General features: G+C 39.1%; 1 protein-coding gene and 2 long non-coding RNA genes across 5 annotated transcripts in view; 2 read left to right on the top strand and 1 right to left on the bottom strand.

Annotated features, from left to right (window-relative positions):
- The window catches only part of pik3r3b (phosphoinositide-3-kinase, regulatory subunit 3b (gamma)), a 152,274-nt gene that overhangs the window by 61,160 nt on the left and 78,527 nt on the right, over positions 1 to 12,587 (bottom strand). The window lies entirely within an intron of this gene.
- On the top strand, positions 8,085 to 9,372 carry LOC113152368. The gene is made up of 3 exons (XR_003297900.2): positions 8,085 to 8,396; positions 8,484 to 8,629; positions 9,171 to 9,372. It is a non-coding gene; the product is annotated as an uncharacterized LOC113152368 (long non-coding RNA).
- On the top strand, positions 9,380 to 10,959 carry LOC113152367. Its single transcript, XR_003297899.2, has 3 exons — positions 9,380 to 9,508; positions 9,852 to 10,016; positions 10,406 to 10,959. It is a non-coding gene; the product is annotated as an uncharacterized LOC113152367 (long non-coding RNA).

Raw genomic sequence — 12,587 nt, 5'->3', positions numbered from 1 at the left:
AAAGGCTTATTCACTTCAAACTGACCAGTTGGGAGTCAAACCTGTGGAGTCACTGCTCACATGTGGATCATCGTACCAACCGGCCCTCGTGGGTGTTCGGGTCGTGTCAAAGTGGGAAGAGATGAGGAAACTGCTTTAAGTGGTGTCTTAGACCACCTTCTGTGCTTAGTGACGGTCAATTCTTACTGGAGATGGACTTCTTTACTCCTCTTTCCAACCATTTGCCATGAAACCAATGGACCCAACAACTTCACAGCAGTTAAATACCTGGAGCTTCCAACCAGTCAGTTTGCAGTGAAGCTTTTCAGATCAGAGGTGAAACATCCTCAAACAAGTCTAGTTGTAACTGAGCAGCTCCTTTGGGGAAACCAAGACTGAGAACCACAGACTCTAAGAAGATGTCATGAATCCAATGTAGACTTTCTATTAACTTAAGACGAGACTTGGGTGAATAAGATATTGGTGAATGAGGATCATTTTTTTCTTGAGGACTGTTGAATCCACAGGCCTGTAGAGACCTGAAGTCTGTGGGTGTGTGGTGGGTTGTCAGGGTAAAAGATTTAGTATGAGATCGGACTCGTGACTTTGAAAGTGTTTTCACAGAGATGAAGTGAAATTCTTGACCCCGTAACTGATTTAAAAGTATTATGTTGAATTATTCTTCATGGTACTGACATTGATGCAGCACAAATTTCTAAAAGTGCTGAGGGTGTTGAGGCATATCAAAATCTGCCGTCAGTAATGTTACATAATTTGCAAATAGAAGAAGATAGAAGACGACAAAAAGTTTGTGGGTGTTTTTATTAAATGAGAAACAGATTCTGCTCATGTCTCTTTTCTCAGAGTTCTCAATGCTTCCTGGACATCTCGTGTTTCTGCAAGTTCTTATTAGCATGTAGGTGTCTCAGTGGCTGCAGCCTTATATATTTTTTCAGTTATCTACCATCATATAGTATGCTGCTCTAAGAAGTGTGTCAAAGACAGTGTGTGTGTGAATATAATATGAGATATGGATTATCTCTATAAGGAGGTCTGGCCACAGTCGTTGGCTGCCTCATAACTTATTAAACAGCCTCGCTGTGGATCTCTGAGATGAAAGCTGACTACCTCAGAGACTCCACGGCAGCCGGCTCAGTCAATTCTTACCCTCAATCAATAGAAAAGTTTTTCAACTTTTGACTCAAGTACAATTCAATTGGAAGTATTGACAACGAAGGAGTCAACAAAGCAAAGAGCAAGACAACAGAACAACATATTTGGCCTGGGAGGAGCCCCGGTTCTCGTGTCCTGGGGTGAAAACTGGTCTGTGCTTTACTTTCACACTCTTCATTTTATTCCTTCACCGCTCTTCCTGAATAATAAATAAATACAGAAATAGTTTGGGCTGCCAGCTCCTCTCACATAAAACATTGACGCTGTCTGCAGACTGAAACTAAAATGGTGACCCTGCGAAGCTTTATTGGCACCCAAAAGATGCCGAAAACTGTAAAACTGAGCTTCCTTTGAACAATGACCCCTGAAACCTCCAGTTTTTATTGATGTCCAAAAGACGCTGCTGGGATAAAACCACGAACACCTACAAACTTTCACTAACCTCCAAAAGCTCCAGCTGCTTGCCAGCTTCTCTTCTGTTTAAGCCGCCCTCACTGTTTTGACTTCTGGCATTCGTCTCGATGGGATTTGGACCAAGAGGGAAACCTTTAAGTGTATTAAGAGCTCACTCTGGACAAGACAGGGGGACACCCTTAGACATTTGGACAAACTGATGTGATGCAGATTCTTATTGTCAGTCACTCAAACTACTGTTTGCGTTTAAATGTTATAACACTAGAGAAATAGTTATTCATGAAAAGCTGCAGCCGGAGATGTGAGTGAGACAAAAACAAAACTATGTCATTCCTGAGCTGGTTTGAAAAAAAAAGATATGAATTCCTCTTGTGTTTGATTTAGAAAGTCTGATGCAAGGAGAGTGGATAGTTTAAAAATGAGACACATTGCAAACACTTTAAATTCCATCTGTTTTCTGACAATTATTTGGATTATTTGTTGGGTTAGCTACAGGCTAAACAAGGTATTTAAGTTTCCCCAGCAGTGTCTTCCTGCAGGTACTGGAGGATCGTGAGGTATTCAGATGAGATATCTAATCTCTCCAGCATGTTGTGGCTCGACCCTGCGGCCTCCTACATGTTGGATACACCTGGAAAAGTCTGAACAGCGATGTCCAGGCAGTGTCCTTTTGACGTCAATGAAAAACGGACCTAAACTCTAAGGCTGGGCCTAGTCACCAAGTAGAAATCTGATTTCAGCTGTTTGAATTCACAAGATTTAAAATGTTAAAATCTGTGATGTATAAATGCAGGTTTAGCCTGTCTACATAAAGTGAGCCTACTTAATTCAAATCACAGATGATCTCTTCAGGGTAAAATGATTGCTGAAAAAGAAAATCTGTTTCAAATGCAGTCAAAGAGAATAAATGAGTCCTGGGTTGCCTGGTTTGTCTTTGTGGTGGAAACCAGATGTGGATAACAAACAGTTTAACATTACCGTAATCATTTGGCCTTAAAATGAGTTCACTAGTTGCGGGAAACAGTAATTATTACTCATCCTCTACAAGCAATGTTGAACTCTGCCCTTCGTAAAAATAGCCTTGAGCTAGCTTACATAAGGTATTTATTTACTCTTTATTTAAATCTTCCAAAGAATAAGTTTAGTATGATCCACCATCTATACGGTTGACGCTGTAAAAGGTCAGGGTGGTGACACAAACACACGGTTCACATTCACACCTTCAGCAATTTAGAGTCACTGCTTAACCTAAACGTCACGTCTTTGAACTTTGAGGGGGAAAGTAAAGTTCCTGGAGGAACCCACGCAGGCACACAGAGAACATGCAATCTCCACACACAGAGGTCCCAGCAGAACGACAAGTCTGCACCCAGACAGAAGCTCTGTTTGGGGCTACGTGTTTCTCACAAGGACAAAACGTAGCCGTCTTCACGATGGTGTGACTGTGGAGCTGACGTGCTGAAAATTGTCATTTATTTGTTGATGAAGTTTGAATATGTAGAAGGCAACACTGCAATTTTAAAGCAACCTTGAATATTTGTATTTGTCAGAAACATTATGAAGTGTGGCACCGATGACAAAAGTTAAATTGGTTTGTCTGAATTGGTTTTAGCCGTTCTATTGTGCATTTTACTGAAAACTATGCAACTGCACAGTCTTTCTTCCATATTAATTATGTTCATTTCGAACAAATCTGCAAGTCATGTTTTACAATACGTCACATAACAATGCGCAAAGTAAAGTGAAGCTAAATGTAAGGATGTGGCTACGTGTCTCCTGAATATAACACTCCTATACAACTAACTGCAGCGTCGTGTTGTGATGTAAAGTGTTTTTTTAATTAATGAAGCAGGACAGGAGATACTGCAAGACTTTGAAGAAGCATGGGAAGTTGAAGATCAGATATTTTGGCAGAGTAAAATAAGTTACCTGTGTACATTTAATTAATGTTAATTACACGGTCATTAACATAATCAGTTGGCAAATATGTTCCCTCACAGAAACATATTTGTTTGTTCTTTAGTTGTATAGAAATTCCATTTTTAGGAGACTGGTTTGGATGCAGATATTTTAACTAATCCAACTTTGAGTCAGGGGACCGAAGTTTGGGATCTGTCACAGACAGATTAATGTTTGACTTTTGATTAACCGTTACCATCACTTTCTCTTATATAACATTATTGCACCTTTTTCTAAAGTTTGTTTTCTAAAGCCACAATCTTCCTGAAGCATTTAGCAACCCCATAGTTACAGATCAGAGCCATAATCAAATCAAATGTGGAAGAGCACAACATCTGCACCCACACTCTTGTTCGATCTACAGCATGACCCTATCCCACTTCTTGACTGATTGAATAAAAATTTGCTTGAGCCCACTGCTGATTCGTGTGCTTTTCTCTGTAAACATGTGAGAGTTGTGTGAGTGGATGTTGAGGGGAATCCCTTAAGGTCAAGAGAGTGGGTCTAGCCAGAGTGAAGCTAATGAGATTAGCCAGAAAGTCGGGAATTAAAGTGTGCACACTGAGCTCGTTGGGAGGCTAATTTAATCAGAGGTCCTTGAATGCAGCGCTGGGCTGCTTGGGACAGATCAGCAGCTCTCAGCCACCTGATAACAAGTCACAGCACAATGAGGTCATTGAGTGATAGCCAAGTGAGGATATACTCGGATCACATCAGAAAAGTGTTGACGACGCGACATATCCTGAAATGCACCTGGAGATATAGTTTGATGCATATTTTACAATTTTTCTTCAAGGTTTCTGTCTGTGTTTATTCACCATAAACAATCATTATATCGACGGCACAGACAGTAGCAACAACTAGGCTGCAACATATGCACAGATCACATACAGAATCTGCCTGTGATACGATTAAGAAGTGATCGGACAGTGATAAGATAAGTATTATTGATTCCACACAGACAAATAAAACTGGGGGCTGCATGTAAATTGTTTTAGTTATGTTTTTTGTGCATGATGCTCAGCTATGTGTGTCACTGCTTTAAACATTTTCAATTTTATTAGTATGGTCAATGATAATGTGCTTTTATAAGTGGTTTTAAATTGTATAACATGGTCATAAAAAGCAAACACTGATTGATGAGAAGCAAATGTCATTGTGCAGCATATGCTGTAAATGTGCAGCATGTCATTCCAGGCCCCCCGATCTCCAAACCACACTCACTTTAAAAGAACAAAATCTTATCCATGTAGCGTTAGTCTCCTGGAGTGGCAGCAAGAACTGTAAAAATACTGAGGGATGCGAAAAGAAGACAAGTAAGAAGACAAAGACAGATTGATGAAGAGGGAGAGGAAAAACAGGCAGCAGGGATGGATGGAGGAAGAGAAGGAAGAGAAAGAGGAGAAGGAGAGGACATCTGCTGTTAGCTGCAGGGTCTGAGTCGATGCCAGAGATTAGGTCAGAGCAGCCTGCTGGACACAAACACTGACCATCAGGCTGAAACCCACAGGTAAGGTTTCTCTTCTAGACACGTTTTCACTGAGATATTCTTCAAACTGAGGATTTTACTTTTTACTTCTAGAAAGTTTCTGTAAGAAAGAAAAATGTGGAATTAAATAAAATGTCTGCTTTAAGAAGAAAATACAATAATCCATGAAAATAGTATGCATCCATGAAAAGTAACTACACATCATTGTTTGAGGCACAAGGAAAACGAGATTTTTATTATTCTAGTGAGAATAAAAACGTGTTATTCTTCATCCCTCCGAGGCATCACAAACCTCAGAATATGTGGCCTGATACGTGTGTGTCTGTCCACTACTGCACATATGTGGCCAGATGTATGTGTGCCATGAGATTCAGCAGCAGCATCAGCTGAGGGTCTGGTGCCTCAAAGCGTCCCACCGGCTCCCAGTTACAGCTCCCCGGCTGCCTCTAAACCTCCCAGCATGAAAGGTAAGGTGAGATTGTCTCTTTACAGCAACCTGAAGAGGGAAATGACTCTTTCTCGCTCTGCCTCTCTGTTTCCTTTTAATCCATCTCAGTCCTTCTAGTATCAGGCAGATCTCACATCTTTACAACGTGCCCTTGACCTTCAAGCTATATGATGGGGCTTGATAGAGCTTCATAATGGTGCCTTATAACTTTCCGTGTGGTTGAGCAAGCAGAGCACTGCAGGCTAGCAGGGCAGCTTGCTACAGATTAGCTGTTAAAGTGCGTCGCCATAACTCGCCGAGCCAATAAAACACATAAAAACACAGCAGGTCAGGTGCTGGAGAGTGCAGTCAGGAAAAAGAGAAGCAAAAAAGAAATAGAAATCCCAAATCAGTCTGCTCGTGAGTCTGAAGATGTTAAATGACAAGGTGGCAGATATTTTTTAACATTCTCAACAAAGTCAAAACTAGTTTTTCCTTAACTGGGAACTTTATATCAAGCATCACTCAAACAATAAGAGATGCTGTTGGACAGTTCAGCAGCAGATTAGTGAGTCAGTGCAGCAGGACTACATCTCAACCTGCTTTTAGGAGACAAGGTTGACACTATACAAATCAGGTGGACACAGACAACGTTGGTCTGTGTCTACTGGGTCTGGAAATAGGCCACTGCTGTAGACGTACCATCTTTTATGCCAGTGTGTCCAGAATTGTAAAAGCCAGTTTATAAGTAAATACAAATTTAATAGTAATGTATTGTGGGAATTGTAGAAACTAAATGACATAACTAGATTTATTTTATCATCAGCAGATCTTTTTTACATCTCAGTTTACAGTATGGTTACCGTAGAGAACGGTGCGAAGGAGGTAAAAAGGAGAGAGGGGGACTTTACAAACACCTACTTATCCCCAGAAGCTCTTTCATCAGTGTATTCCTAAACTTAGCATAAACAATTCGTCACCTAGGTCAGATCATGTGGAGTCGTGAAACCCCAGAGGCTGAATTCACAAAGCCTTCCAAGGCCAAGAGCTGCTCCGAACTGACCAATTTAGGAGTAAAATTCAACAGAATAAAAGCAGGATGAAGTGCTTCATGCATACTGATCAGCCCACTTGTGGCCAGCTGTTCCCAGAGCTGCCCAGAGGTAAAGAAAACCGTCTCATTAGTAATTCACATTGCGCTGAGTCAGGAGCAGAAAACAGTAGGTCTAATTTAGAAAACAGAATTATTACTGTTGAGAAACAACAGATCCCCAGTGGAGGGTGGAGGGAGGGAGGAGAGAAGCTGCCGAGAAGCAAAACAGAGCAGCGTGGAGAAAGAAGCGTGCACACGATTTAAAGTAACACAGACAACACGTGTTTTCAAGTGATACTTCAGCCAAGATCTACAAGCTCTACTGCCATGAGACGCTAAATGTACACATATGTACAGAAAACTGAACATGTCAACAACGATGCAGGGAGGCGTCAGTCGACTGTAATAACCAAGCTGCATCCATACCTGACGCCCAGAGCAATGACGTGTATCAACAGGCAACAGGACGGGGTGGAGATGGGTCAGCAGGGTGCAGGAGTTTTTCACAAGAGGACTCCAGTGGGAGACAATGAAAATAGTCAATAGTCTATAAACTCATAATAAACTCAACCAAACTAATGTTTGTTCCGTTCTATTTTCAGCAGGTTTTTGAAAATTGAGGCAGCTGAGTGTGAAGAGTTGGGTTGGTCGTTCCTCTGTTCCTCTCTGTTCATGGAACAGTGAGATGTTTTATTGACGATGTGCCCGTGAAGATTTGGGTGTTTTAGCTCCACAGTGATGTTAAGATGGAACAAGGTTTTTTTGGGGCATCGTCCATAAGCTACTGCTGTTTCTGTTTTAAGTTGGTCACAGTGTCGTGTAAATGTTTGAGTCCTGTCTAATGTTGTTCTGCTGCCTCCGACCCTTCAGGTGATGTTGGAGAGAGAGATAAGCTGAACAAAGAAGCAGAGAGACAGAGCAGCGGTGGTAGACAGGGCCACAGACAGACAGGAAGCAGCACATTGGTATTCATGGTTGGTTTCAGCTCACCCATCCATCCCCGCCTCATAGTCTTAACATCACATTTGCCCTTCAGCGCAGCAAATGTCTCACACACAGCTGGTGGAAACTACACTTCTGCTTGCAGGGGTGCTGCACTGTAAGAAATGTTTGTAGAAATTACGGTAAAAAACTGTTAAATAGCAACAGTATATTACCGTTAAATGCAAAACAATATATCACAGTAATAGATACACTTTTTTACTGTTAATCAAGAAACAGTATGTAACTGTACTTTTTACTGTGAAAGTATGTAGAAAACACACAGTTTTACTGTTAAAACATAAAATTTGGCTAAAATTAATGGGAAAATACCGTAAGGCCACAAGCAAGTAAATATCGTAAAATTAATGGTATTATTTGGTTTAAATTACAGATTTTGTTGACGTATACATTGAAATTTACGGTTTAAAACCTTTTATAATTCAACAAAAATATTTTCTTTTTTCTACAGAAAGGAGATGTTAAAAATATGGTATTTATGTTGATTTTGAAAGAAAATATATGTTTACATATACTGTTATTATATGTCAGTTTATGTTATGCACTTGTAAGGCTTTAATGTGTGATGGAAAACTAAAACATGAATAATACATTTCTTGAAGAAATTAAAGTCATTGGTGTTGAAAAATACCAAATATCTCATGTATCAAGTTTCTGGAAAAGTTTGTCTTAATTATGTTGTTATTAGTTTTGCTTTTGACCTCTGACCTCTAATGTAGCTACAGCACAAACTGGAAATATAATAAATAGGATTTGAAATGCGGCCCACACTGGGATCAGCCTCCATACTGGTAATGACCAGGTCCATTTATATCACCGTAATACTTAGAGTTATGTAGAGGGTCTTCACTGAAAACATGGTGATTTACCATAACATATGGTTTACTGGTTGTAAATGTATTTTATTTTATTTCCTCAAACTGTCTGTGAACCACCGTCATTTAAAGACTAACAGACGGAGCACTGACGTATTCAGAGAGCGGGAAACTGTGGTTCAAATGTTAACGGACACTGAACAGCCACACTTCTGTCCGAGCAGCACCGCGGAATACAGCGTCTCCTGAACGTTACCCTGGAGGAGCAACGTGTGGAGGTAAGTTTGAGGCTTAAAATAACGTTTCGGTCATTTTTCTTCTTAAAAGTTACGGTTAATGTAATTTACATTAAAGTTGAGGTTAATGACGTGTTCCTAAAACATTATCAAGTTAATGTTATTTAACGGTAGCCGCTAGCTAACCTTAATGCTAATCTTACAAGTTAACTTGCTAGCTAACATTTGTCTTACATCTAACTGTCTTAGATATATTTGTGTTAAACATTAATGTGTTTAGCTAGCTAGCTAAGTGTACAACAAAATGTGTAGATGTAATTTCTGTGATTTCTGCTTACAACATTGAAGTACTAAGTCCTTCACGGCAGACTTCATCGTAATGAACCACATTGTTTATTCAAGTGTTGAGCTGGTTGCAACGAGACATTTTGTAGATATAGAGCTTTTAAAGCTCACATTTAGTGGAGGCACAAGGTTTCTGCTCTTGTTAATGTTAGTGTTACTGTTGGGAGGCAATAGCGCAGTACCAGTGTGAAAATGAGCAGTGAACTGTCCAGTAACAGGATCTACTAATGTTTTCAAGGTCAGATCTTCCTCTACTGGCCACATGTCACGAGAACATAGAGATTTCTCTAGCAATCTCTTTTAAGTTAAGTAAACTGCATTCATATTTAATATTTTTTATTTAAAAAATAAATAATATAAAAAATTATATTATTTGTTTAGTTGAGTCTTAGTTATCTGTCTTCAGTACCTTGTCTAACAAGTTGTTTTCTGGCTGCAGAGAGGATCAACATGATGGGCAACTTAAGTCTTAAAGCCAAACTGGTGCCAACATCTGCTTACTGTTCCAGTTTCAGAACATCGTTCCATGTCTGTCTTCCATCATGTCAACCCCAGTGATGTCAAGGCAAATTAGAGGTAAGCTGTGGCATAGTTTAGCAAACAATATGCAGATGCAAGCACAATTTCAATTTCATAGAGTTTATGTTCCTCAAGAAAACAGCCTCATCCTACACAGAAGAAACAAGCAGTCTGAAATGTGACTGTGGATTTTGTGACTGCTTCAGTGAATGTATCATTGTATTGTTGTTGTTGCATTGTACTGTTGATGTCTTAGTGACAAATATGTTTGTGTCTGTGTTTCACACTGATACTGTTGATAAACATATGACCTGTAAAACTATATATCAGATATCTGTGTTTAGGCATTATGCTTAAACGCTGCATCGATGTAACATTTGCTTCTATTTTCTGGCTGCAGAGAGGATCATGCCAGTCCACGTCATACTTGACGAACGCGAATGATGACAAGACCTGTTCAAAGTTCCAGTTCCTGAACATCATTCCACATCTGTAGAGGACTTCAGACTTCATTCAAGTGTGAACCTTATGAGTTAAACACCGCTGATGTTTAGACAAATTAGAGGTAAGCTGCTCATTCATGTTAGTGTAATAAAAAATAGAAAGATGCAATCAAAATTTAAACTTGACTCAACTTGATCTTTCTCAAAGCAACAGCTTCATTATACACAAAAGAAACCAGAACTCTAAAGTATAGTGGTGAATTGTCTGACTGCCTAAGTGGAGACATCTGAGTATTTAGGCTGGTAATGCTGTTGATTGCTTGGTGATTAATATGTCACTTTCTATATTTTGCCCATATACTCATAACATGCTCTACAAAACTATACTTCAACTTTCTATCACGTAAAATTCATTGGAACTGTGTATGTAAGGCTGTATATATGTGTGTGGGTATAATGCTCAGCACTGCATCAATTTTAATTTTGCTTTGTTTCTGTTTTCTGGCTGCAGAGAAAAACCTGCCAGTCCACAGTGTGCACCTTATGGACATCTTGGGAATCTTCTAGAAGAAATGATGACAACATACATCATGGGTTCTAGTTTATGGAATATCACGTTCATGAGAGACTCTAAACCATGTTGAGCACCATCTTCAGTCATGTCTGACCTATTACTCATCCTGGGCAAGTGGCCACATTTTCTTATGATGTTTATATTGTTAATTTCACTGTACATTGACCTAAAAATACATGCTGTTTTTCAAGCTCTTAAAACTACTTTGTGAGTTAAATGGGCAGTTTACTGGATCAGATCAACACAGAATGCTTAAAGGCACAACCTTTACTTTTAATGATTATAGTTTGTTGTTTTACAATGTATTTATATGTTTATTTTGGAATTTATTATAAGTAATTGTTGACTGTAAAATCTATGCCAATCAGCTGTAATGCCTTATTTGATTTACCGTACTTTTTACAGTAAAATTCTGGCAACCCCAGCTGCCGGTATTTTACCGCAACTTTTAGTCTTTGTAATAATGTGTCATACATTGTCACCCTATTTTCTACGGTGAAATTCTGGCAACCACAGCTGCCGGTATTTTACCGCAACTTTTAGTCTTTGTAATAATGTGTCATACATTGTCACCCTATTTTTTACGGTGAAATTCTGGCAACCACAGCTGCCGGTATTTTACCGTAACTGTGAATCTTTGCAATAAAATGCAGTAATGTTTTATACTGTTGTACTGTGTTTATAACTGAAAAAGAACTGTATCTAGGTTTACAGTATACCTGTTATTTTACATAGTTTACCTGTCAATAGATTTAACTATAGCAGTTATTTTTATAGTAAATTACCGTAAACAGGTTTACAGTGAACCTGTGTTTTTATAGTAATTTCATGTAAACCAAAAAAGTTGCCAAGTATAAAATGTACGGTTTCTTATTAAATATACCATAATGTGTCATACATTTTCACCATATTTTTTGCGGTGAAATTCTGGCAACCACAGCTGCCGGTATTTCACCGTTAATTACGCAGATTTTTTTTTACAGTGTGGGCAGTCGATCACATGCACACACCTTCACATGCTGTCCCACCGAGATGAAGCATAAACAAGCTTTTTAATTGCTACATGGGAGAATCAGATGTTTCACTTTCACTTCATCACATTAAGTTGTGTGCATCATTAGAACTTAGAATCATGAGTTCAATCCATTATTGATGACTTACATGAGCAAAATAAATAATTTAACCATAAACCGCCCGTGAAATAATTACTGCTCACTCCTTGGATATGAACAGATTCTCCTCTTAGCTTCTTTAACCGAGCAGCCAGACAATAAAGAGTCTGTGGGGTTTTTATTGGTGAGAGCTGATGCAACATGAGCAGTACTCCATCTTAATGAGCCTGCATCCCAAGACAATGTCTGAAGTGTTGGTATTAAACCGAAAAATTTATGGGAACTCTGATCCCACTTAATTTAACACAAAAATGAAAAAAAGACACAACAGAGGAAAAAAGTCAGAACAGAACCCAACAAATGAAAACACTTGTTACAGCATGTAAGTAATAAAGACTGAGGAAGGAAGAGTATTGAAACTGCTGAAAAACTGGTCCAGACGATGTCATCTGGCATTTTACTGGATATTTATTAAAAGACTGTAGAACTTCCATGCTCTGTTAGTACTATTAGACTTTTCTTTCTTGTCTCTGTGTGTCCACTTCCACATGTATAAGATTATGTACAACAAACAGGACGACGAGGGCAAAATATGATTTAACAGAAATATGATTTTACAACCCCCGACGTGCAAACTGATTTGTTTTTTTGAAAATGTTAACAAGATGTGATAAAGAAATGAAGAGAGGCAGGAAGTGCAGCTTCTGTGACCTTATGATCCCTAAAATTACATATGAAGGGATAAACCAGGGATCCAGGGACCTTTTGATGTTAATTCAAGCTACATGAGCACATTACGGTAGAATTTGGACATTAACCAAGGGAGACCTTCTTCCCAGAACACATCATAAAATAACCAGAAAGCAGTGTGCTGGATGATGGGTATTATAAGATAATCTTCTAATAGAGACTGAGCTGTGGGATAAGGCTGTGTAGGACGGAGGCATGGTGTCGTGTCATGGAGAAGGGGACTGCACAGCTGAATTTTAACCTTTTGAATGGGGCAC

The sequence above is a fragment of the Anabas testudineus genome, chromosome 4, assembly GCF_900324465.2.
Source record: "Anabas testudineus chromosome 4, fAnaTes1.2, whole genome shotgun sequence".
In the NCBI taxonomy this organism is placed as follows: domain Eukaryota; kingdom Metazoa; phylum Chordata; class Actinopteri; order Anabantiformes; family Anabantidae; genus Anabas; species Anabas testudineus.
Note: the sequence above shows the minus strand (reverse complement) of the source record. Positions and strands in the feature narration are given on the sequence as shown.